The sequence below is a fragment of the Rhagoletis zephyria genome, unplaced genomic scaffold (assembly GCF_001687245.7).
Source record: "Rhagoletis zephyria isolate East Lansing unplaced genomic scaffold, Rhagoletis_zephyria_1.1 Rzeph_scaffold_02066, whole genome shotgun sequence".
In the NCBI taxonomy this organism is placed as follows: Eukaryota; Metazoa; Arthropoda; class Insecta; order Diptera; family Tephritidae; genus Rhagoletis; species Rhagoletis zephyria.
This window is the reverse complement of record NW_016159150.1, coordinates 69,789-94,597: the sequence shown is the minus strand read 5'-3', so window position 1 is coordinate 94,597 and position 24,809 is coordinate 69,789. Positions and strand designations below refer to the sequence as shown.

General features: G+C 34.1%; 1 long non-coding RNA gene across 1 annotated transcript; it reads right to left on the bottom strand.

Moving 5' to 3' along the window:
* Positions 1 to 103: 103 nt before the first annotated feature.
* LOC108365932 (uncharacterized) lies at positions 104 to 20,675 on the bottom strand. The gene is made up of 3 exons (XR_001848027.1): positions 20,557 to 20,675; positions 1,616 to 1,624; positions 104 to 115 (listed from the first exon to the last, which is right to left on the bottom strand). It is a non-coding gene; the product is annotated as an uncharacterized LOC108365932 (long non-coding RNA).
* Between the last annotated feature and the right edge of the window lie 4,134 nt (positions 20,676 to 24,809).

The following is a 24,809-nucleotide window of genomic DNA, read 5'->3' as shown; positions in this document are numbered from 1 at the left end:
TAACGCCAAGTGGACGATAACGAATCCCACATAAACATATAAAAAAATGCTTATAAAAGTATATGTATATTTAAATGTTTTATTCATCTGGAATTATTCATTCATTCATATATTGCTGACTTAGTGAGAAAAGTGGAAATGAAATCTCATATTTTGATATAGAAAGCAGGAGATATTAAAAATACATCGTTTCGAAAAAGGATTAAGATACTTGTTTTTCTCGTTTATATTCACTGAAAGACAAATTTATTAAATTCAAAAGAGTCACCGAATGTCAAACAAATTCAAAAATAATACGAAATCTTTTCATCTTTCACATATGAATGGANTATATATATATATATATATATATATATATATATATATATATATATATATATATATATATATGTATATTAAATATTTGATAATTATCTATGTGAACATTATTAACACACTTTTCTAGGCGTGGAGCATCTATTTATGTATATACATATGAACGTATGTACGTTTGTATATGGATAATATGTATTAAGAAAATGTATTTCTTCCTTAAATATCTAATAATAAATAAAAATATATAAGTAATTATAAAACTTTCTTTTATTTCAAATTAAATTTTATTTGTTCTCATCATCAACATCACCAGGCCTTTCCATTCATACACACACACATATTAAATACTTAGCAATTAACTATGTGAACATTATTAACACACTTTTCGAGGGGTGGAGCATCTATATATGTATATACATATGAACGTATGTACGTTTGCATATGGATGTATGTATGAAAATACGTATGTATTATGTATGCAAATACACTTTACCAAATTTCGATATATAAACCACCTTGTATCGGATTTCCATCAGCGGTACACACTGTGATCGGTTCCGGTTCTGGACTTGGATTTGTCATCAGCGACATCTTGCGGCTGTTATCTGGGTTCTGAACTTGGATTTCGATCGGCGACATCTTTTGGCGGAGCAGCAAAGCTTGCGCCGATTGAGCAACCGGAGCAGCAGCAAACCTTATGCTAGCAGCGCTGCTCCTCCGGTTCCAGAACCGGCATAAATATACTACTGAGGTGCAATGGAAAGACCAAGTGGAGAAGGACTTCGCTTCACGTGGCATTTCCAATTGGCGTAAGTTGGCACAGAGAGAAGCGACTAGCGTGCTTTGTCGAGCTCGGCTAAAATCGCTTATGCGATTACAGCGTCAAATAGGGTGACAGGTTACAAGATCAACGGAAATAAGGTCATTAACTTTTTTTCCCACCCTGGAGCGAAATAAAGTCAATTGACATTATTACCTTTTCAAAAGCGAAATAAAGTCAACAAAAATTTGGAAATAAAGTCATTGACGCTATTTCCTCATTCAAATGGAAATAGCGTGAANTTTCCCACCCTGGTGCGAAATAAAGTCAATTGACATTATTACCTTTTCAAAAGCGAAATAAAGTCAACAAAAATTTGGAAATAAAGTCATTGACGCTATTTCCTCATTCAAATGGAAATAGCGTGAACAATGAAAAAAATGTTGTTCTTAAAATAAACATTGCCCCTTAAGTGTTGTTTTTTAATAGATGAAAATGGTTATTGCCAAATCCTCAGTGTGGTGCTATTAATCCACACACAATCATGAACTACCAATTGATTTTATTAACAAATTTAAAATTAAAAATATAGTAAAAACACGATGAGAAAAAAGAAACGGAAAACGCAGCTGGAATACGAGAAATATTTGAAGAAAGAGTATAGAAATGATCCAGAACCTGCAAAATATGTTTCGTTTCCACAAAAATAAACACTATTAAATTGAAGAAACAGTCCATGTCCAAATCCCCGGAGAAACACTGAAAGAATTCTGTGTTTTAAATTAGCCTACTGTGAACGAATTCGGAAAGTCTAAGGTGGAAAAGAAACCAACCTTTCTATAAGGAAACAATTATAGAAAAGGAATTCTCTTACACTGTATTCATGTTTCCGTCAGCAATTTCTGACATCATTTAAAAGCAGCTAAGGAGAACGACGAAACTATTCATTAGATGGCACATTCAACAAGCCAATGTGCCAAAATGCGGGTATAAACAATTATTGATTATTTAATATCGGAACCGAGATCATGTAAGTTAATTGATTGGTTATTGGTTTTCACACACTTTTGAAACACAAATTATATGGTCTTTTACTGCAGACAAGTTGTTACCAAAACACAGCAGAAATCTTCCAATAACTTACAAATATAAATATGTGAAATATCGAGGGCTTAAATTCATTAATACCCTCTATCTGCAATTTGCACAAAAACTAATTTCTGATTTTAGAAACCATCTGGGACTTATTACCTGTCATCACTGATATATTACTTCTGATTTCCAATTTATAATAGTGTAAATTCTTCTGTCAAGCGTTATATAAGGTAGCATTAGTATCACCGATGACAGCTAAATCTTAGGTGGATTTTTATATCAGAATCTCATCTTTGTGAAAAGTGTGCAGATAGAGGGTATTATTAAATATAAGCCCTCGATATGTAAAATATATAAAAAAAATTTATTTCAACAAATAAATCTACCTGCGTTACAGCACGGCGGGAGAGGGGGAGGGTCCGCGACGTAGCGTGACGTGGTTTGGCGCGCCGATCGCGCGGACGCGGGCCGCCGCGAAGCTAAGCAAATTTAATGTTTGAAAGAGCAATGTCAATGGATTTATTTCGTTTTTAAAAAGGTAATTATGTCAATTGACTTTATTTCGCACCAGGGTTGGAAATAAAGTCAATTGACCTTATTTCCGTTGATCTTATTACCTGTCTCCGTCAAATAAGAAGATGCAATTGATAAATGGACTTCCTCTTGGATGCGCCAGGAGGAACTAGGAGAACAGTCCTTATAAGACTGCGGCTACGGTTCGATGAAAAAATTACATAGCCGTAGCTTTCGCTTCGTCTGGAACATCTGCGACATTGTTACCAGGTGGAAACATTTCTCATTTAGCTCTTATGCAGCCATTGAACATACAAATCATCGAAACTCCCACGTGCAATATTTCCAGAACATCCGGTATGGGAAAAGTACTTATTACAAAAATGTTAACTCATTGTTTGGGATGAGTGGACGATGGCACATAAAAAATCTCTTGATTTTCTTGGTCGATCGGTGAGAGATTTGCGTAGAAATATTCAACCATTCGGGAATGCATTGATATTGCTCGCAGGAGATTTTACGCAAACCAATGTAATTTCTCGATTGACACCAGCGGGCGAGATAAATGCTTGCCTGAAATATTCAACATTGTGGCAAGACGAACATACATACATTGCAGTTGACTACGAATATGCATGTCCAACTACAGAGCGATTAATCAGCCGAGGTATTCTCGCGACAATTACTGAACGTAGGGAACGGAAAGCTGTCAGGCAATGAGAGATTAAGACGAATTTTATTGCCTGATAATTTTTGTAACTTAGAAATATCGAAAGGAGAACTGAACGAAAGAATGTTTCCGGATATTCAAATTAATTATAGGAATCACAATTGGCTCAGTGAACGAGCTTTTCTTGCCGCGAAGAATAGGATGTCGATGAAATCAATAATTTTTTTCAATCCAGCATTCGAAGTGATGAAATAACATATATGTACGTCGATAAACACCATTGTGGGAGCAAATGAATCAGTCAATTATCCAAAGGAATTTTTGAACCCGATTGATCTTCCAGGGATTACCCAACATACTTAAATTGAAAACAGGTGTGGCAATTATCATGTTGCGGAATATTAATCAGCCAAAATTCTGCAACGGCAAGTGACTCGCAGTTAAGAAATTGATGAACAACGTAGCGAAAGCAAAGATTTTAACGTGGCCTATCAAAGGTGAAGAATTCTCATGATTCCGACCGATACACCATTTCAAGTTAAAAGATGGCAAATCCCGATTCGATTGGCATTCGGAATCACAATCAGTAATGCTCAAGGTCAACCTTTGGAAAAGTATGGTTTAGATTTAGATGCCGATTGTATCTCACATGGACAAATCTATGTTGCATGTCGGCAAACTAGATAGCCTTGATATCTACGTAGAGAATGGAAAAACTAAAAATATTGTGTACCTACACACAAGTATTGCAAATCAAACTTATCTCAAACGTATGCTTTGTTTCGTTAATCATTTATCATCCATGTAACAGGAATATGCCACAGCAAAGCGTGGCCGAGTATAGCTAGTATATACATAAAATTCTTTAAAAAAATGCTCTTGAATTATAATATATTCATGTTTACGTACATCTTACACGAAATTGGTTGAAAAATTTTTTAAAAAAAAATCGTCTTCAGAAGAAATTTCAATATTATATGCCACTTTGCCACTGATCATGCAAACAGGTGCAAAAGGTCGGGACCTTACTTGGGGACCTTTTTTTGCATTTATGTGCCCGATTTGAGGATAAAATATCACTGTGAGGCGTTCATACTTGTGAAGTAACAAGTTTTCTATTTATACGTACAAAATTGTTTGTATCAAGACATATTGATCGATTTTTGTCGACTGGAAAATCGACTGAAAAATCGACCAGCCAAGACACTTACATTTTACAGTTGAATTGCCATTTACACTGGTCGATTTTAGCTGAACGGCAAAAATCGACCCGTGTAAAGGAAGCTTAATGGAACGCTATGGGAAAATTTTGTTCTCGCTTCCATTCTTCGTGAATACATAGTCCAGAGAGGATTTGTTCTGGTTTCGTTCTCTGTTAAAGCTCAGTTAGTCTCGCCTTAATTTAACTTACCGTAAGAAATCATCAATGATCCTCAACACGTCAACTTAAGCCAAGAGCGGAAATATTTTGCTTTTGTATTTTCTTTTTCAGCTGTTTAATAGTTCGCCGCCTAAAATGCCACATCAAAAAAATTCATGCAAACAAAAATGTTTGCGTTCATTTATTTTTGAGAAAAATGAAAACGAGAGTCTGGCAAGCGTGATTCTCTCACCGCTCTCAATTTCCGTAAGGCCGTAACTTAAGAACCTAAAATCTCCAGGTTCTTAAGTTTCTTACGGTAAGTTAAGTTTTAACTAACCGCCAACACAGTTTCTCATATAATAGGTTGGCCAAAATATTAAGTTAATTTAAGTTACGGAAATTAGGTCTAGACTAACCGAGCATTTAGAAATTTCCTGTGACTTGAACTTTGCCAGAACGTTCCGGAGACTTTTGTTGCCATTTTGTTCTATTAGAAATGTTCCCCAAAGTATTGTTCGCATTTTGTTCTCTTTGGGAACGTCCCTCTGGGTTTTTTTTTATTATATAATTCCTTTTCAGAACGTTCTCGACGGTTTTGTTATCACTTTCGTTATTGTGAAAACATCCCTGAAGGTTTTGTTCTCATTTCGGCTTGCTTTTTAAGCGTTCTTGGGAACAAAACTACGGGAACGATATTTAGTTTCGATCATACTTTTTTTCTCGGTCGGTTTTTTCTCGGGTGAAAGAAATAAAAATCAGTGAAAAATTTACGTTTGGTCTTATTTTAACTTTCTTTTACAGTTCATTGAATTTTTTCTGATTTATTTCGGATTTGCCTGATGCCACTTGGGAGGTCCATGGTTCAATTTATGGTGCCTGCAACGTCAAAGAAAGTTTTTTTTTTAAATAGCGGTCGCCCCTCGGCAGACAATGGCAAACCTCCGAGTGTACATCTGCCATAAAAAGTTGGAGTAAAGGTATAGATCTTTTCATTTGTGTCACAATCATTTATTGGAATCAAATATGGTATACTATTCATCCCCAAATAACCTAGGATATAATTCTAAAACTATTAAGAGGGTTGTACTTAACTGGGAAAAGCCTGGAAAACTTCGAAGAACTCAAAACTTTTATTGAGGGGTCAAGACTTGTATGAAATGAAAAAAACGCTTTATTTCATAAAAAAATCCCGTTTATTCGATATTCGCAAAATCTAGTCTAAAGAAAGCCGCCTATAAATATCTAAAGAAAACGGTGCAAACCGGCTCGGAAAAACCGAGTCTATCACCCTAATATCTATGAATTTGCGTGGTTGTTTGACATGTGAACGTACATATCTAGATAGATACATATGTAACTATATGGTGGTGTTAAATTTGACTTTAGAAGATTGTCAAGTGATAAAAGGTTATCCTCTTTAAACATGAAAACACCCATATCTGTTAACACTTTTATAACCTATCCACGATAGATACACATGTAGATTGAAGAATGGGCAAAAGTACTCATGTACATATGCATGAATGTATGTATATAAGTATCATCTACTTTTTAAATGCCCACTTAAATGAACTTTGGGGATGTTTTTGCAACGGCCGTGGTTTTTTATGGTCACGAATGGCCAAGTCGCATGTGTGTACATATACAGTAAAACCCGCTTAAGTACCTCACGAAAAATGTCAGCTTTTTGAGGTATTTAGGCGGGTTGGGTACTTAAAGGAACCCGCTTAAGTACCTCGATGCAGGTACTTAAGCGAACATAATTATTGATGTAGTTACATCTTCTTGTTAACATGCATAAATATGTAAATGAATGTAAAACATGAACATTTAATGAAGGATACGTAGTAAGATTGTAACATTATTTAATCAGTTAAACAAATAAAGAAAAACGTCATCTAAAAAAAATAGATACGGCAATGGTATGTAATTTTTACAAGAAATAAATTCTTTAAAAAGTCATTGATTACACATATTTATACACAGATATAAACAGTGTTAGAAATAACATTTCGGACCAAATTCAGAACAATATCGATTTTTCAATTAAAATACAGTTCATTCTCTAACAAATACCATACAAACCTAAGCTTACGGCTTTGTAGAGCACTTAAAACAAAATTCATCAAAAATTACCTTTTTCTCATTTTTAATGCCCATTCAATTTCATCGTAATAATGTGCCAGTTTCAACTGTCTAAAAATTACCGTTAATTTTTTTGAATTTTGTTGCCGAAAGTGTGAGAGCTGCCACTGAATTTCAGAATATGTAAATATTTTAAGAAATCTTAAAAGAGCACTTAAAAGGGGAAAATTATAAGTAAAATGGTAAATAGGGTACGAAACATTTAGGCGGGTTCGGTAAATAAGCGAGGAGGTACGTAAGAGAGGGATTTTGTTCAGATTACATAAAAAAATTCACGTTGTATAAAAATGTGGGTTACTTAAGCGGGTTTCACTGTATGAATGTGTGTTCATGGTGCATGTGCATGGTGCAGAAAGACTAAGGCTGATGCGGTGATATCCTATAAATGCGCTGGACGAGGCCAGTCAAGAAATACCCGTATGTACTGCCTTGTGCTGTCTACTAAAGCTGCCATGTAAAATAGTGCGAATTCGGTGTCGGATTTGTAATGGTGGAGTGATACCTTTGCCAAATACTATCGTTCATCCCAGGGAATAAGCTTTTCGCCACAACTTGCATCAACTAGAGATTTTTCAACATCTCGTTAATTCGCGCCAACGCTCCGACGAAAGAGAGTTACGCGACCAAAGTCCTATTTTGATGGCGTTTTGGTCCTACCTTCGGCAAATTCAACCTTCAACACGAAATGTCGATTAAGGGAATTCGACAAACTCCAAATACTGCCAGACAGAAAACGACCAAAAAATTTACTAGAGAGTTAGGTGATTTACGTAGTTACCGAAGTGTTGGCTGAAATTTCTATGGGATTGTGAAGAATTGTGTGGTCAACAAGAAAATCAAGGCACAAGAGGTACTGCACGGAACCATATGCCTACTCTATATAAGTAATATGCATCACATCCCAGCCAGCAGAGAAGCGTACTTTTTGCCGGAAGTGCGGTTTTCGTACGTTTTTCGTATAAAATTGAATCAGACAAATTTCAGAAAAACAGCCGAGAGCGCATCCGTTTCACAGCCATTTTCGATCATTTTCCGTACATACGTTTCGGAAGAACGTTTTAATGGGAGAATGGATCTGAAAAACGACCGAAAACGGAATCGAAAAACAGATATTTTGCTGGCTGGGTATGTATATATGTGTGTGTGCGTATACATGAATGTATGAACCCAGCCTGCAGAGAAACGTCCTTTTTGCCGACAGTGCGGTTTGCGTAAATTTTTCGTATCCGGAAAAGTTCAGAAAACGAATTAAATTTTTGTTCATTTTTCGTATCCGAAAAATGTCATCATGGCATTTCAAAACAATATTAAAATATGGCACCCTGAAATTGTGCATATGGAACCGAAATAATGCATACGAAAAAAAAACCGAAATAATGCATATTCATCTGCATGTACAGTTTCGTTTGAAAGCCGAAATAATGCATACACATAGTGCAGTAAATATAGCATATAACCGTGCAAACTTAAATTCTAGTTTTCGGCGTGGGGGATGGTGTTCCGCGGTCACCATTTTAGGTGATTCGTTTCTTGAGTTTATCTCGCAATAATGTTGTCTAAAACTTCTTCTTATAACTTTTCTCTGTAACTATATTTAAAAAGTTATAGGCAAATTTAGTTATGTATTCCTTCAAAACGCAATAACTTTTGTTTAATTGATTTTATGAAAAAATCGCTTTCTTAACGCAAAATTTTTTCTTATTCATATCCACATTTCTCCCTGTAACTTAAGGTATTTTATAACCCGAAGGGGGGAAAAAATAAGCGAAATTATTATTTCATATTTCTTACTTTATCTAATCGTTTATGTAATTTTATTAGACTCCTTTTCACACCACATTTGAGGTAAAGTAGTATCCCTCGTAGGCCTAGTCCACAACTTAGTGATTTATTTATTACTGCAACTTTGCTTTTTTAGAGGGCCCAGGCTGTTGCTCAGTTTCCATAGGTAAATCCTCAAAAATCTCTGTACTTGCATCTGTATTAGATGAAAAGTTTTCAACATTTGGTGGTAACAGTGAAAGCTTCTATCTCTACATCATCTAGTAATTTTAATCCAGCTTTTCGAGATCTACATGGAAAACATTAATTTTAATAACTCTGGAGGTGCAGCAGGCTTGGGGTACGGTATCGGCATAAATTTCAGTAATGTTTTTCTCCAACCCCAAGATTCTGGGTCTTTCAATTGTCCGAGCCGAGTTCGAATTTGGTGGTAAACTCTCATTGAATGTTGATAAACTGCATCCTTTGGTGTATGAAGCGAAGGTAAATTAAATTTGTTTTTACAACTGATTTTGTAAAAAGTTTATGACGCAGTATGTACATATATTGATTATTCTGATTCATTTCCGAAGCTTAACAGAACGAAAGCTTAACGAAATTTTGTAGTAAAATTTGTATTATTTCCTCCTATTGGTGAAGTTTGGTTTATTAAAGTTCAACACGCTATCATTCTGTTTCGAATAAGTAAAAATCTTGTTGAGGAGTAGATCTTACCAATTCTCAGTGGTAGTTAAAGCCCATATTTGAAGCTAGATACTTTAAAAGAAGTATTTCATTCCTTGAATAACAACGTTTTACCGCTGCAATTTCCAAATATCATCGGTCGAAATTGTATAAAAATTTCAGTACAACGTAGAATAAAAATGGGTACCAAATGAAAGAGAAAATTCTGTAGGGTTTAAAAAAATTCAAATTTTTTGGGTTCACAAGGACGAACAGGTATTGAAATGCCCTTTTAATCAATTTTCTTTTTGTAAGCTAATAAAGTTAGAATTAAGTTTATATTAGTCCCTAACATATAATTTTTTCAAAATAAATATTGCAACATTTCAAGGATATTCAAGGATACAATTTTTAAAGACAATTTCAATATCTTATGCACCAAAAAATTTTCTTTCCTGTCCTTTCTCTACAGAATTTTCTCTTTAATTTGATACCCATACTGTTTTCCTAAGTACATTGCACTAAGTTTTTAAACCATTTTCTGAATTACTCATATTATTCAATTTTCAAAGTCTTTTAAAAAAATCTGACGTCAGAGAGAAAAGCTAAAAATGCAATTTACTGCATATATTTGGCCCATGGCTTCGCGAATATATTGATTTGTTGTGTGTGTAAAATTGCCTGTCGCACGGTGTTATGTGTATATATAATTAGCTAGACATATATAAAAAAAGATTAAATATTAAATAAACAAAAGAAATATAGCGAAAACTGGTCAACATAAGGCATTCTGTTATTGCCACCATTGCAAATTACAAATCCGGGATCCCGGGCTTAACATCCCTAGTGCACACACACGCATATAGATATGTATGTATGTACATACATACGAGCACCAATTAATTTCATTTAAAGAAATTGCGTGTCGTCCATTTCCGCTGTAGCGTACATAGTGCGTAGGGCGACATCTACCTCTCAACCGACGAGGTTGATGTCTAGATTGTTTATAGGAACTTTGCAAAGCAAAGGTTTTATAGCTGTCTGGACACACAACATTGCAAGTGACTGGACACACAACATTGCAAGTGTCTGGACAATCAACATTGCAAGTTGATAAAAGCGTTGTAGTAATAAAATACATTGGAATTATATAAATATGTAGCTAGGCATGCATACATATATAAATAAATATATATATGGGTATTTGTTGAAAAGTGTCAACCAAGACCAAAACAATAGAATTTTGCCAAGTTTATCATCCATCAAAATATTGGACTAATTGGTCCATTCCATTTCAAGATATTTGAGGATTTCCAACTGCACTTTAAATTTTTCTTTTTTTCGGAGAAACCATAAGTTCTATGAAGTTAGCCCCCCACTTTTACAAATAAATACTTTAACCAGTGCACCTTGTAGGAATTTGTTTGTAGTTATTTGTAGTGGATTTCAATTTGTTTGTGGTTCAACAGATAACAAAATACGATAGGTTGAAAAAATCGTCCCCACCCCACTTTCACCTACACTCAATTCGACCAGTGTACCTTGTAGGAAATCGTTTGTAGTTGTTTGTAGTGGTTTTGGTTTTTTTTGTAGCTTAACAGATAACAAAATACGATCGGTTGAAAAAATCGTCCCCACCCCACTTTCACCAACAATCAATTTGACTAGTGTACCTTGTAGGAAATCGTTTGCAGTTGTTTATAATGGTTTTGATTTTTTCTGTAGCTTAACAGATAACGAAATACGATCGGGTGAAAAAATCATCCCCACCCCACTTTCACCAACAATCAATGTGACTAGTATACCTTGTAGGAAATCGTATGTAGTTGTTTGTAGTGGTTTTGGTTTTTTCTGTAGCTTAACAGATAACGAAATACGATCGGGTGAAAAAATCATCCCCACCCCACTTTCACCAACAATCAATGTGACTAGTATACCTTGTAGGAAATCGTATGTAGTTGTTTGTAGTGGTTTTGATTTTTTCTGTTTTATTTCGATTGTAGTTCAACAGCTACCGAAATAAAGACAGTTTAAAAAAATACTTTTTTCTTAAAATCCGGGTGCTACCAAATTACATCAAACTTCTTTCGTTGTGAGCGGACGTGTTTTCACTGTGTCGTGGGGTGCGCGCATTTGATAATACGTTTTCTTATACATATTTAATAACTCTATTATTTACAATGTTTTGCCCAAAATGCAATGAAAAAGTTGATCGCTCCGGCGTTCCTAAAATTGCGTGTGGTGACTGTGGTATCTATTTTCATGCCGCTTGTGCAAGGGTTACTGTTGCTGATTTGGATTACATGAAGGCGAATAACATCAAACATCGATGTGATCCATGCAATGTTTTGCGCCGGCAATCTCTACATCTGCAGCCATTGCCGGGCGCTGCTTCTGGAGTTACAGCGGATGGTGCTGCTGCGTCTGGATCGATGCTAACTCCACAAGCAGCCAACAAATCCTCAACAGCGTCACAGAGCAGACCAAGGCAAGCCACCAACAACGGCCAAAAACAACAACCACAAAAGTCAACGAACAAAACCAGCGTTGATGCTCATAAAAATGCTAATGAGCAAAGCAGTGTGCAAAGAGACAACAACACCAACGCAAATAAAACGGAATCTAACCAGCGCCCTCAGCATGGCCAAGTTAAAAGTGATAGTGTGACAAAGGAGATAAATTTGCAGTTGCTCTATGATGAAATTCTGAGTCTGAAGAAACTAAACTCTGATTTCCTAAACGTAGTAACGGAGCTTAAAGAGGAAAATTTGAAACTGAGCGAGAGAGTGTGCAAACTCGAAAGTGTATTGAACTGGCGAGAACAGCAACTTTTAAGCAGCGCAGTCGACTTTGATGGTGTGCCGGAGCTAACAAGTAAAAAAAATGCGAATGAGTGCGCAAAACAAATTTTAGGCACTGCTTTAAACCTACCTGACTCTTCGAAAGAGATAAGCAGATGCTATGTTAAAAAGTTTAAGCGAACAAGTGTGCTCCGTGTTCACTTTTCATCGATTGAAGCCAAGCAAAGAGTGATGGTCCAGAAACGTAAAGCAAAGGGTAAATTGACGACTCATATTTTTGGTGATGCTAGCGGAAACAAAAACAACATCTACATAAACGACAGTCTCACTAGCTACAACCGAGCTTTGCTTACAGTGGCGAAGAAAACAAAAAAAGAGAAAAATTACAAGTTTCTGTGGGTGAAAAATGGAAGAATTTTGTTAAAAAAGTCTGATGGTGGCGAAGTTGTTTTTTTAAAAACTTTTGACGATTTGTCAAAAGTCAAGTAGTAGTAATTATTATTATTAATTTAAATTTTGTATAATGTTTTTTAGAAATTTTTTAGATAAAAACAACTACGCCGCAGTCAAACCTATTAGCGATTCGAATTTTTTATTTAATTTAAATAACTCTTTTACGGTAATTCACCAAAATATACGAAGTCTTCGGCAAAATTTTGATTTATTGCTCTGCAATCTAGAGGTGTTTAAAAACCCTCCGGATTTAATTTTTGTTTCCGAAATCTGGATATACTCTAATGAAACCTGTGATTTTACAATACCTGGTTATAATTTTTTTGCAAACACTAATGACTCTTATTCTGCAGGTGGTGTTGGAGTTTTTGTGCGTAGCAGTTACGAATGTGATTTTATTAATTATAACGTCACTAGCGCGGATATTTTAAAAGTTACATTAAGTATCTCCAAAAGGCTTTTTAGTTTTATGTGTGTTTATAGACTGCATGCGGTCTGTGTTCAAACGTTTTTGGAAGAGTTTTCAGGTCTTCTTTGTAGGGAAAATTCTGGCAATATTGCTATATTAGGAGATTTTAATTTAGATATACTAAACCTAAATGCTACAACAGATAGTTATGTTACCCTTATGGCGAATCATGGCCAAAAATCATACTTAAGCGAACCAACTCGTATTATTTCTGGAAGTTGCCTTGATCACATTTTCTGTCGGAGTAGTTCTGATACTAACTTTAATAGCCTAAACGTTGATTTAAATATTACAGACCATACCATGACAGGTTTAATAATAAATAATGTTAGCAAAAACAGCAATAGTTCAAATGAGGTTAATTCTAACTTTAACAAAATAAATTTCGGTTTGCTTAACCTACGGTTACGGTTTGAATCTTGGGACGTAGTATATACGGAGGGAAATGTATCACATGCTTACAATATGTTTTTAAACATTCTGCAAGGTCACATTAAGGCTGCAAGTTTTCCTTATAACCAAGGTAGGAAGCAATCAAAAATCAAACCCTGGATTAGCAATGAGCTGGTGAAAAAAATTCGTCTAAAAAATAAATTAGGTACAAAGAGTCATAAGCACCCGTCCAATGCTAACCTTCGTAGCCGATATCTGAAGCTATGCAGGGACTTGAGAAAAGAAGTCCGTTTGGCGCGAGATACGTATTATCGTAACGCGTTAAGGTCCTCGTATGGTAACTCAAAAAAAGAATGGGATATCGTTAACAGTCTTCTTAATCGCAAGAGCAAAACAAATAATAAAGAAATTCGTTTATGTGATAGTGGAGAGATTTTCGATGACGCCGAAGTAATAGCAAATATTTTTAATGACCATTTCTCGTCAGTCGGGCAATCTGATTGTTCCGCACATTCGTGTGAATCTTTTTCCTCAATATCTGCACCTACAAATGAAGGTGACAGTTTTTTCTTTGAAACCTTTAGTGGCATTGAAGTCCTAAGAGCCATTAATTCTCTGAATAACTCCAGATCGTGTGGTTCTGATGGAATTTCCAATCAAGTTATAAAAAACGTTGCTTTTAACTTAGTTGATGTTTTAACACATCTTTTTAATTCTAGTGTCTTGTCTGGAACCTGTCCTGCTGATTTGAAATGTGCTCTTGTGATCCCTTTATTTAAAAAGGGCGACAAAAAAGATGTGAATAATTATAGGCCAATCTCTCTACTCTCCTCTATTTCTAAAGTTTTTGAGAAACTAGTTAAATGCAGAATTCTTTCTTTTCTTGAAAATAAGAACTTCTTTAGCCCTATGCAATATGGATTCAGAAATGGGCGGTCAACAGAAGATGCCCTGTTGGATTTTTGTTCCTTTATATATAGGGAAATTGACAACAAAAAGAACTGTGCTGGATTGTTCGTTGATATAACGAAAGCGTTTGATATGGTAGACCACAAAATTTTACTTCATAAATTGTTTTCCGCTGGCTTCCGTGGTTTTTTCTATAATTGGTTAGAATCTTACTTATCGGGGAGAGTGCAGCAAGTAAAGGTTGGTAGCAGTTTAAGTAATCCTGTTACAATCAAGTTAGGAGTACCTCAAGGATCTGTTTTGGGCCCAATATTATTTTTGGTATATCTGAACTCGATCTTTTCTTTACCATTTTTTGGAAAAGTTACGGCTTTCGCAGACGACCTGGCCATTGCGTATGGTTCATCGAACTATCTGGATTTGGTAGCTGGCGTAAATAATGATGTACATTTGCTAAGGGCATGGTTTGCTGAACATAAGCTTATTGTTAGCAAGAAAACTAAGATAATGTATTTCAATCTACATCCAAAAATGTCACCTGAAATAGCCATAGTATTTCATGCCGCTGACTGCAAGCGCTACGCTCTAAATGCTATGCTGTGTTCAGAAACATCATTTAGTTTTGATAAGGACTGTTGTGAAAAGTGTTTCTCTATTGAAGAAGTCAGCGACTTTCAGTACCTGGGTGTTTCTGTTGACAATAACTTAAGTTGGTCTACTCATATATCTCGTTTAAAGTCCTACATGCGATGTACCGTTCGTTACTTTTATAGCTTGAGAAAGATTTGCTCAAACGCAACTCTTAAAACTATTTACTACGCGTTGGTCCACTCAAAGCTAGACTATGGTATAAGCTGTTGGGGAGGTACATCTTATAGTAGAATCCAGCAGCTTCTAACTATTCAAAAATGTGTCATAAGGAAAATATCGAATGCAAATCGTCTTCATCACACCATCGACCTGTTTAGAAACCTGAAAATTCTTCCCGTAAAGCATATGTACTACTACAAGGCTTTAAAGATATTTTTCGTTCGCTGTGGTTATTTGCATAGCCTGATCTCGGATAGCTACAATTTAAGGCAAAACTCACACGGACTTGTTTATGTTCCCACATCTCGCACAACTCACTTCAGTAACTTCTTCAGTATTGTTTCTTGCAAGGCTTTCAATGCGCTACCTGGTTCTATACGAGTCATTAGAAATTTGCGTACATTTTTATTAAAGGTTAAATCATTTTTATTAGAACAATCACACGACGACATCAAAATTTTGCTGAACCCTACAACTTAGTAAACTTGAACTAAATATGTAATCTCATGAGCATGTACACCGCTTTTTCATAAACCAACTTAATTAAATTTAAATTTATCTTACAATGTATAGTTTATTCTGAATTTCACCCCACACACTTTTGTTAATGTGCATTAAATTCCTCTTGAGACGGCATTCGATACTAAAATATTAATACTTTTTACAGAATGCCTTACTTTTTCTTTCTTTTAATATTTTATTATAATTTATGTTAAGTTAATATTGTAATTTACATACATATGTTTATTTTGAAAGAAAAATGAATAAATCAATCAATCAATCAAATCAATCAATTGATATTTTATTATAATTAAAAATGGTGTGTAGATGCTTGTATTTCTTTTTATTTCGTTTGTAGTTCAACAGATACCGATATAAAGACATTTGAAAAAAAAATACTTTTTTCTTGAAATCCGGGTGCTATCAAATTGATATTTTATTATGATTAGAAATGGCTTGTAGATGTTTGTAGTGCTTTTTATTTCGTTTGTAGTTCAACAGATACCGATATAAAGACATTTGAAAAAAAAATACTTTTTTCTTGAAATCCGGGTGCTATCAAATTGATATTTTATTATGATTAGAAATGGCTTGTAGATGTTTATAGTGCTTTTTATTTCGTTTGTAGTTCAACGGATACCGAAGTAAAGACAGTTTAAAAAAAAAATACTTTCTTAAAATGGTGTAGATGTTAGTACTTCATTTTATTTCGTTTGTAGTTCAACAGATACCGAAATAAAGACATTTGAAAAAAAAATGTTTTTTTCTTAAAATCCGGGGGCTAACAAATTGATATTTCATTATGATTAGAAATGGTTTGTAGATGTTTGTAGTGCTTTTTATTTCGTTTGTAGTTCAACAGATACCGAAAAAAGACAGTTGAAAAAAATACCCTTTTCTTAAGATCCGGGTGCTAACAAATTGATATTTTATTATGATTAGAAATGGTGTGTAGATGTTTGTAGTGCTTCTTATTCAACTGAAATGAGAAATGGTGTCTATCCTTTGAACTACAAACGAAATAAAAAGCACTACAAACATATACAAACCATTTCTAATCATAATAAAATATCAATTTGTTAGCAACCGGATTTTAAGAAGAAAGTATTTTTTTAAACTGTCTTTACTTCGGTATCCGTTGAACTACAAACGAAATAAAAAGCACCATAAACATCTACAAGCGTTTTCTAATCATAATAAAATATCAATTTGATAGCACCCGGATTTCAAGAAAAAAATATTTTTTTTTCAAATGTCTTTATATCGGTATCTGTTGAGCTACAAACGAAATTAAAAGAAATACAAGCATCTACACACCATTTTTAATTATAATAAAATATCAATTTGGTAGCACCCGGATTTTAAGAAAAAAGTATTTTTTTAAACTGTCTTTATTTCGGTATCTGTTGAACTACAATCGAAATAAAACAGAAAAAATCAAAACCACTACAAACAACTACATACGATTTCCTACAAGGTTGGTGAAAGTGGGGTGGGGATGATTTTTTCACCCGATCGTATTTCGTTATCTGTTAAGCTACAGAAAAAATCAAAACCACTACAAACAACTGCAAACGATTTCTTATCTGTTGAACTACAAACAAATTTAAATCCACTACAAACAACTACAAACAAAGTCCTATAAGGTGCACCTGTAAAAGTAGTTATTTGTAAAAGTGGGGGGGCTAACTTCACAGAACTGAAACCATACCTTCCAGAAATCCTTCATAATTGTGGCACACTATTAAAAAGAATTGGAAATCTATACAAACATTTGGTTCTTATGTTCTGTAAGATTTACAACAAAAACAACGTAAAAAGATATTAGGAACGGCCTAAAGTTAAATTACAAATTGTGCTTTTTTTCAAACGTTCGGACGCAAAATATACTTTAAATGTAAAAAAAGAGTCGTAACATTTACTTTATTTGTCAAAATTTTCATACAAAAGCTAGTTTTGGTTACTCTTTCCGCTCGCATAAAATTTTCTTTCGGAAAGATATAGGATCGTCGATTGTAAGTATATTGAAAATTGGAACGTCCGAACGCTTCAAATAACTTTTGTTCATATTGTTCTATGTAGGTATTGTTACTCACAAAATTAAGTAGACGGTTTTTACAGCTATTTATATTTATCCCATTGAAAATTATGTCAAAAAGCTGCAACTAACTTTATAGTGGACTTTATTTTGACTATGACTACGGGCCAATCACTTTAATCCTATTTTTAGCTAATTAAAAAAGTTAAATTAAATCAAGTTAGGGAACTTCCCTTTCTTCTTAAAGTGAATCGCTATATCTTTAAGTTATTTTATACTTTTTAGTTCTTGTTGTAATAAAAGCATGATTTTAGTTTTTATACCCGAGCGCACTTGTGCACAAGGGTATATTAATTTTGTTCACATAACGGTTGTTTGTAACAGCCAAAACGAATCGAGATAGATATAGACAAATGTATACATAAATGATCAGGATGAAAAAAGAAATCGATTAAGCCATGTCTGTCCGTCCGTCCGTCTGTCCGTCTGTCCGTCTGTCCGTGTACACGATAACTCGAGCAAAAATTGAGATATCTCAACGAAATTTGGTATGTAGGTTTCCCTTAATCCAAGGTAGGTTGGTATTGAAAATGGGCGAAATCGGACTGTAACCACGCCCACTTCCCATATAACGGTAATTTCCAGAAATACGAAAACTGCGATATTTTAGTAACTACTGAAGATAATTCACTCAAAATTGATATTTACAATAATTTTTAGACGAAAAATAAGAATATTATAAATTTTTGGAAAATGGGCGTAGCCACGCCCACTTATGGTTACATGTGTATATCTTGGTAACCGCTGCACCAATTTCTCCCAAATTTGGCACAGTTGTTGGCCTTCGCACAGCATACAAAATGGTTTAAAATGTGGAAAATCGCTCAATAACCACGCCTACTTCCCATATAACGGTAATTTTCAGAAATACGAAAACTGCGATATTTTAGTAACTACTGGAGATTATTCACTCAAAATTGATATTTATAATAAGTTTTAGACGAAAAATAAGAATATTATAAATTTTTGGAAAATGGGCGTAGCCACGCCCACTTATGGTTACATGTGTATATCTTGGTAACCGCTGCACCAATTTCTTCCAAACTTGGCACAGTTGTTGGCCTTCGCATAACATACCAAATGGCCGAAAATTTTTAAAATCGCTCAATAACCACGCCTACTTCCCATATAACGGTAATTTTCAGAAATACGAAAACTGCGATATTTTAGTAACTACTGGAGATTATTCACTCAAAATTGATATTTATAATAAGTTTTAGACGAAAAATAAGAATATTATAAATTTTTGGAAAATGGGCGTAGCCACGCCCACTTATGGTTACATGTGTATATCTTGGTAACCGCTGCACCAATTTCTTCCAAACTTGGCACAGTTGTTGGCCTTCGTACAGCATAAAAAACCGCCGAAACTTTTTAAAATCGGACAATAACCACGCCCACATCCCATATAACGGTAATTTAGAGAAATACAAAATCTTCGATAAATCGGTAAATATGAAAGCTAATTTATTCAAAATTGATGCTTGCAACAATACTTAACCAAGAAATACGTTTGTGATAAAATTTTGGAAAATGGGCGTGGCACCGCCCACTTATGATCACATATATGTATCTCGGTAACCGTTCTACCAATTTGTACCAAACTCGGTATGGTTATTGTGCTTGCCACATAAAAGCAAAACGTTCAAAATTATTGAAATCGGGCTTAAATTGCGGCTTTTAATATAACGGTAAATTTTAGAAATGCTTGAAACTTCAATATTTCGAAATTTAAGGACGCTAATTTACTCAAAATTGATACACCTCGGCTTACCATGTAGCGGTAGCTTTCAGTAAGGTGAAAACATATATTTAATACGTGCGCCGGGTATTTAATGTTCAGCGCAAAAAAAATCGGCAAAGTTTCAGCAAATTTGCAAACTTTTTAACAAGAATTTCTAAAAAACAATGTAGTTTTATAGCCCATTCAGTTTTAGTATAATAATGTGCAAATTTCAAATGACTAAAAATTCGCGATGATTTTTCAGAATTTTTTATACATTTGAAATTTGCACATTATTATACTAAAACTGAATGGACTATAAAACTGCATACCTACCTGATTTTTTTTAGAAATTCTTGTTAAAAAGTTTGCTTTGCAGATTTTTCATAATTTTGGGTTTGCTAAAATATAAGCAATATTTCAATATAAAATAAAATCAAAAATTTAGCATGTAAAACATTGCGAATATTAACAAAAAACACCGTGTATTCAATTTTGTGAGTAACAGTATATAGATATAGTACATACCGACGCTTCCAAACCATACTATGCTAAGTCAGCTTAGACTAAGTCAGACTTAGCATGGTTTGAAGGCGGCGATATGTACGTCTGCTTGTACGAAGAAATGACTTGAATAGATGTAGATTTATTTACAAGAAAACCTCATATTTGCATTAAAAAACGAGTTGTTTAAATTCTTAAACAAAAAATTTTATCCATTGGAAAAAATCGGAACGTCCGAACGGGAACTTCCGAAAAACTTTGAACAGTTTTTGGCAGCTACTAAATACCGTTAGGAAGTTTAAGTTGACGCAATGGTTATGACTGCTTATTATTCTAACAACCATTCATACATCGTTTTTTTGTACCAATAACAGATTCGCAGAATTTAGCAAAAATCATCAGTCGTCTTCGATACGAGTTCCATTTTGGGAACGTCCGAACGGGAACTTTTAATCGCTATACACTTACCATTTTTATTGATTTCAGATAGGTACTGGCATGATACAAAAAAGAAGGTGGTTCCGTTGTCACTTTTTCGTTGCCATATTAACAACCTGACAATTAAGTAGATTGTGACATTTCGTGATACCGTATCCAATATCTAAAATCCTTCAAATTTTGTTATTAATTTCTTGTTTATTTACAAGCATTTTGTTCTTATAATCGAACTTTGAACAAGCAAATGGCACATATTTTGTTGGGTACGACTCGGTTATTTGTACAAAAACCAAAATCATTGAAAAAATAACCGAATATTTCCCCTTTTGTTTTTGAAAGAGGTCTAATGCTCAATAAGTTGATAATTGTGTTTCTAGTTTTCACACTAACAATAAATCATCAATTTTGTTTCACACCCCCTCTAATATTGAACAGTAAAATACATTTATTTTTACCCAAAGGAACAACGATATTGTCGAAACATACTAGAATTGGATAATACTCACTTCTCTGAAAGTCATGAGGCATATGGGTCCCAAAGTAAATTCCGTTTTCAAGTTACTTGAAAGACATGGATAAAGACATTATCCAAATGTGTAATTTCAGGGTCTCAAATATATCAGAAACAATCCGATATAGGAAACTGTAATAGTCCTGGCTAGCTGTGTGATAATCAGATGACATAATGTATACTAAAATCTGATCAATCTAAAAATAAAGATTTTGTCAAGTAGTTATCGAACTTAATGTAAAATTTTAACGTTTTTAAGATAAGATATTAATTATTTTTAAAAGGTAAATGTTGATACAACTATTTTATTTATACTCCCAAATTTAGGATATAAAATCCCCTCCACCAAATAACTTAAATTGGGTAACGCCGCTTCGAATTTTTTACAATTTAGCAATTGTCAAAAATCTCCTTTTTAATCAAAAAGTTGTTTATTGAAACTACCTCCTTTTTTGTATCATGGGTATTGGTGATGACTACTCATGACAAAAAATTTGTGTTCATTCGGAGCCTACTATAGTTTTTATAATGAAAAAAGTGTCTCCAAACGGAACGTCCGTAACGCAGGAAACACCCATGTATAAAAACATATATTTGTTAATAGAGCCAAACCGCAAAAAAACGTAAGCGAATTTTTTTGCTTTAATTTATCGTTTGGATGCAGAAGTGCTCCGTTTTTTACGTTGTTTTGGCGGTTTGGGCTCGATATACTAGTACCTAAATATTTAACAAATAATTTTTAAGCAAACAAACACTTCAATTCTCATACAAAAAATTTGGATTACCGTTAATTGCTTCATGAGCCAATGATCGGAACTAAACCAAATTAGAAGGGTATTTCCCTTGAGGTACAACCCTTCCCGAAAAATGAAGAATTATTGGATCAAGTGGTCCTAAGTAATGCGGTAACAAACGTACTAAGAAAATATTCTGACGAATTGAAAAAACGTTTTTATTGGGAACGGGAGCGGAGCTCGGAGCGAAACAAAATTACGGAGCGGAGCTAAAGCGGAGCGATGAAAAAGTCTTTGCTATGCAGCCCTGGGAAAAACTCGTAGTCCGTGCCACTCCGATGATCCTCAGGGTACGCATATTAGTTGCCTCCCCTTTGGAATTGGTTGGCTACACCCTTGGTGATAGCGACACTTTTCATGCCAACAAGTATGTCAGTTTCTTGAATTCAGTATCAGAGATACAGAAGAGAAGATATAGTTGAATGGTTCACTACCAAACAAAAAATGTAATTTAATTTATTATTACCACAGTAAAAGGAGTCTACTAAGCGATATGCACAAACGCTTTCCCTGCATCATTTAAGACAATGTCCTCCTTTTAAAAAATGCATACACTCATATCCTCATATCTATGTACATACATACATCCATAAGTGCGTACATATGTATATTTCTTCTTCTAACTATTGGTCATTACTAATACTACACCACAGTTTGGAAAGCAGGAAAAAATAATAAAATTGTAGCCATCAATAAACGCTAGTAAGATATATTGCAATCGGAAAAGGAAATCGCCTTGGGATGGACTATGACAATGGACAGGGCTATCGTTGGTGTAGAAGGCAATAAGCTCGTCATACAAGAATTCTTCTGTAATGTGCATGAAGCCGTAAAAAACAGAACGCGACCCTTCAATAAAAAGAGCGCCACATAAAATTCCCGTACAAGTTATACAGCCAAAGTATAAATGGGCAAAAGTACAACAAAAAACACTAAAATTTGGGCACATTCAATAGCACGTTAGAGCAATGGTGGGGAAAAATTGTGCAACTCGGGATATATCACCGTTCATCTATTCGTATGTGATGCGTTTTACTAATCTACTTACTGCCGTACAAATTGGTAGTGGATTATCTGAATGAAAGGCTCTGATGTAAATGCGCCATATGAATGAATCGATTTGACCACTGCATTCCAATGAGTTTCTTTCTGCTGACCATTATTCTGTTTCCAATTGCTAATACAATAGCTATACTTATCAGTAATGCAGTGAGTTGATATTCCATTTACATACATATAAACATACATTGTATTTATGCATATGGGTGTTTCCATACAGCCGTACGCGACATTCGTACGCTTATAGAGTAACGTAAATCTATCAAAAATAGAAGTTACAGAAAAAAAAGATTACGGTTATGTTGAAACCAAAGGGTACTATGTTTGAGAAAAAAATAAGCAGCCTCGAAACTTTGGTGTGGAAAATATCCGTTCAAAACCAGCTGATAACGTACGCGACAAAAAAAGAAGTGGTTTTAAGGCACATATACATATATGCGAAAGTCTGCGAATCATGAGAGTTTTTCTTTTCTTTAAAAATTCCTAAACTAAGCTAAATAATGTACCTTTACAATCCTTCCATTTTTTGATAGAAATTATCTCTGGTTAGTTTTTATTAAAAAAAATTATAATAACGTACGCGACATAACGTACGCGACAGATTTTTCCCCCATACAATATTTTTACTAGTAACACATACTAAATTAAATTTTTTCAGTTCTTCTCTCCACCGTTTCGCGTTTTCAAAACCTTTTTCCGCCATCTGAATACGAAATTTAAAGTTATAAAGCCGTTTGAATTCATTTGCTTGCATTTTCGGTTTACATTTTCATGGAAACACGCATATATGCGAAAGTCTGCGAATCATAGGAGTTTTTCTTTTCTTTATATATTCCTAAACTAAGCTAAATAATGTACCTTTACAATCCTTTCAAATTTTAAGAGAAATTATCTCTGGCTAGTTTTATATTAAAAAAAAAACAATAACGTACGCGACATAACGTACGCGACAATTTTTCTCGTAAGTAATAAAATGTATTTATTGAGAACTCTTCTCGCCACCGTTTCATTGTTTTACAACTATTCTAAATAATTTAAATGGAAAATTTGCAATTAACATTGGTTTTGATGTATTTGATTGAAATTTGCGTACTTACAATAACGTATGCGACAAACTTTAAAGGGTAATAAAATTTGTTTTACTTCGATTGGAAAGAAAATTTTACTGTATATCTTTAACTAGAAGAATTCTCGCTTAAGAATTGTAATCTGCATTACCTGCGACTGCCAATATACAAATGACATACAATGTTTTTGCATAACGTACGCGACATTAGAATACTATCAGAAGCAAATCAAAAAATTACCGTTATTCGAGCTCTAACTTCTCCTTTTTCTCATTTTTATAGTTAGTTGCAAATTTGATTTTAAGATGTAATTGAAATGTTTCAAATCTCTTAATTTAGTTAATAGGAAAGAGAAAATAGTTCATTTCATTAGAGAAAACAGAGTCGAAGAGACATTCAGTTTTACTCTTCCATTTTTGAGTTTTAATATTCCAATAAGCTGAAATACTTCTATAATATAAAAATTCGAGTATTTTTCCCTTATTAATTCGTCTTAAAAACCCTTTTCAGTTGTTTTTATTTTTTCAGTCCTGGTTGACATTTTCATGGAAACACCCGTATGCTCAATTTGTGCATATTTTTGTGGCTATGGACCTAAGTGTTGCTAGAATATAAACTAGATACGTGTCACATGTGTGTTTACCAGGGATGTTGCGAATATTTGCATTCGCATTCGTTATGCGAATGATTCGCATCATTTTACACACTCGTATTCGACATTCGCATTCGTATCAAATGATACGAATGTTTATTAGCTGCCAGCTAACGACCACTAAGCACACAATCGCAGCGTATCGTACATTTAACGTTTAGTATAATCGTAGAAAATAGCAGAGACTGAAAATAAAAGTTATTTTACAATTTTTGACATCAAAAAGGCGTAGTAAAAAATTAATTATAAAGTTACCATTAGACTCATCTCACATCGTAGATTGTGATTCCTCCATGACTTAAAAATCTGACTTTTATCATT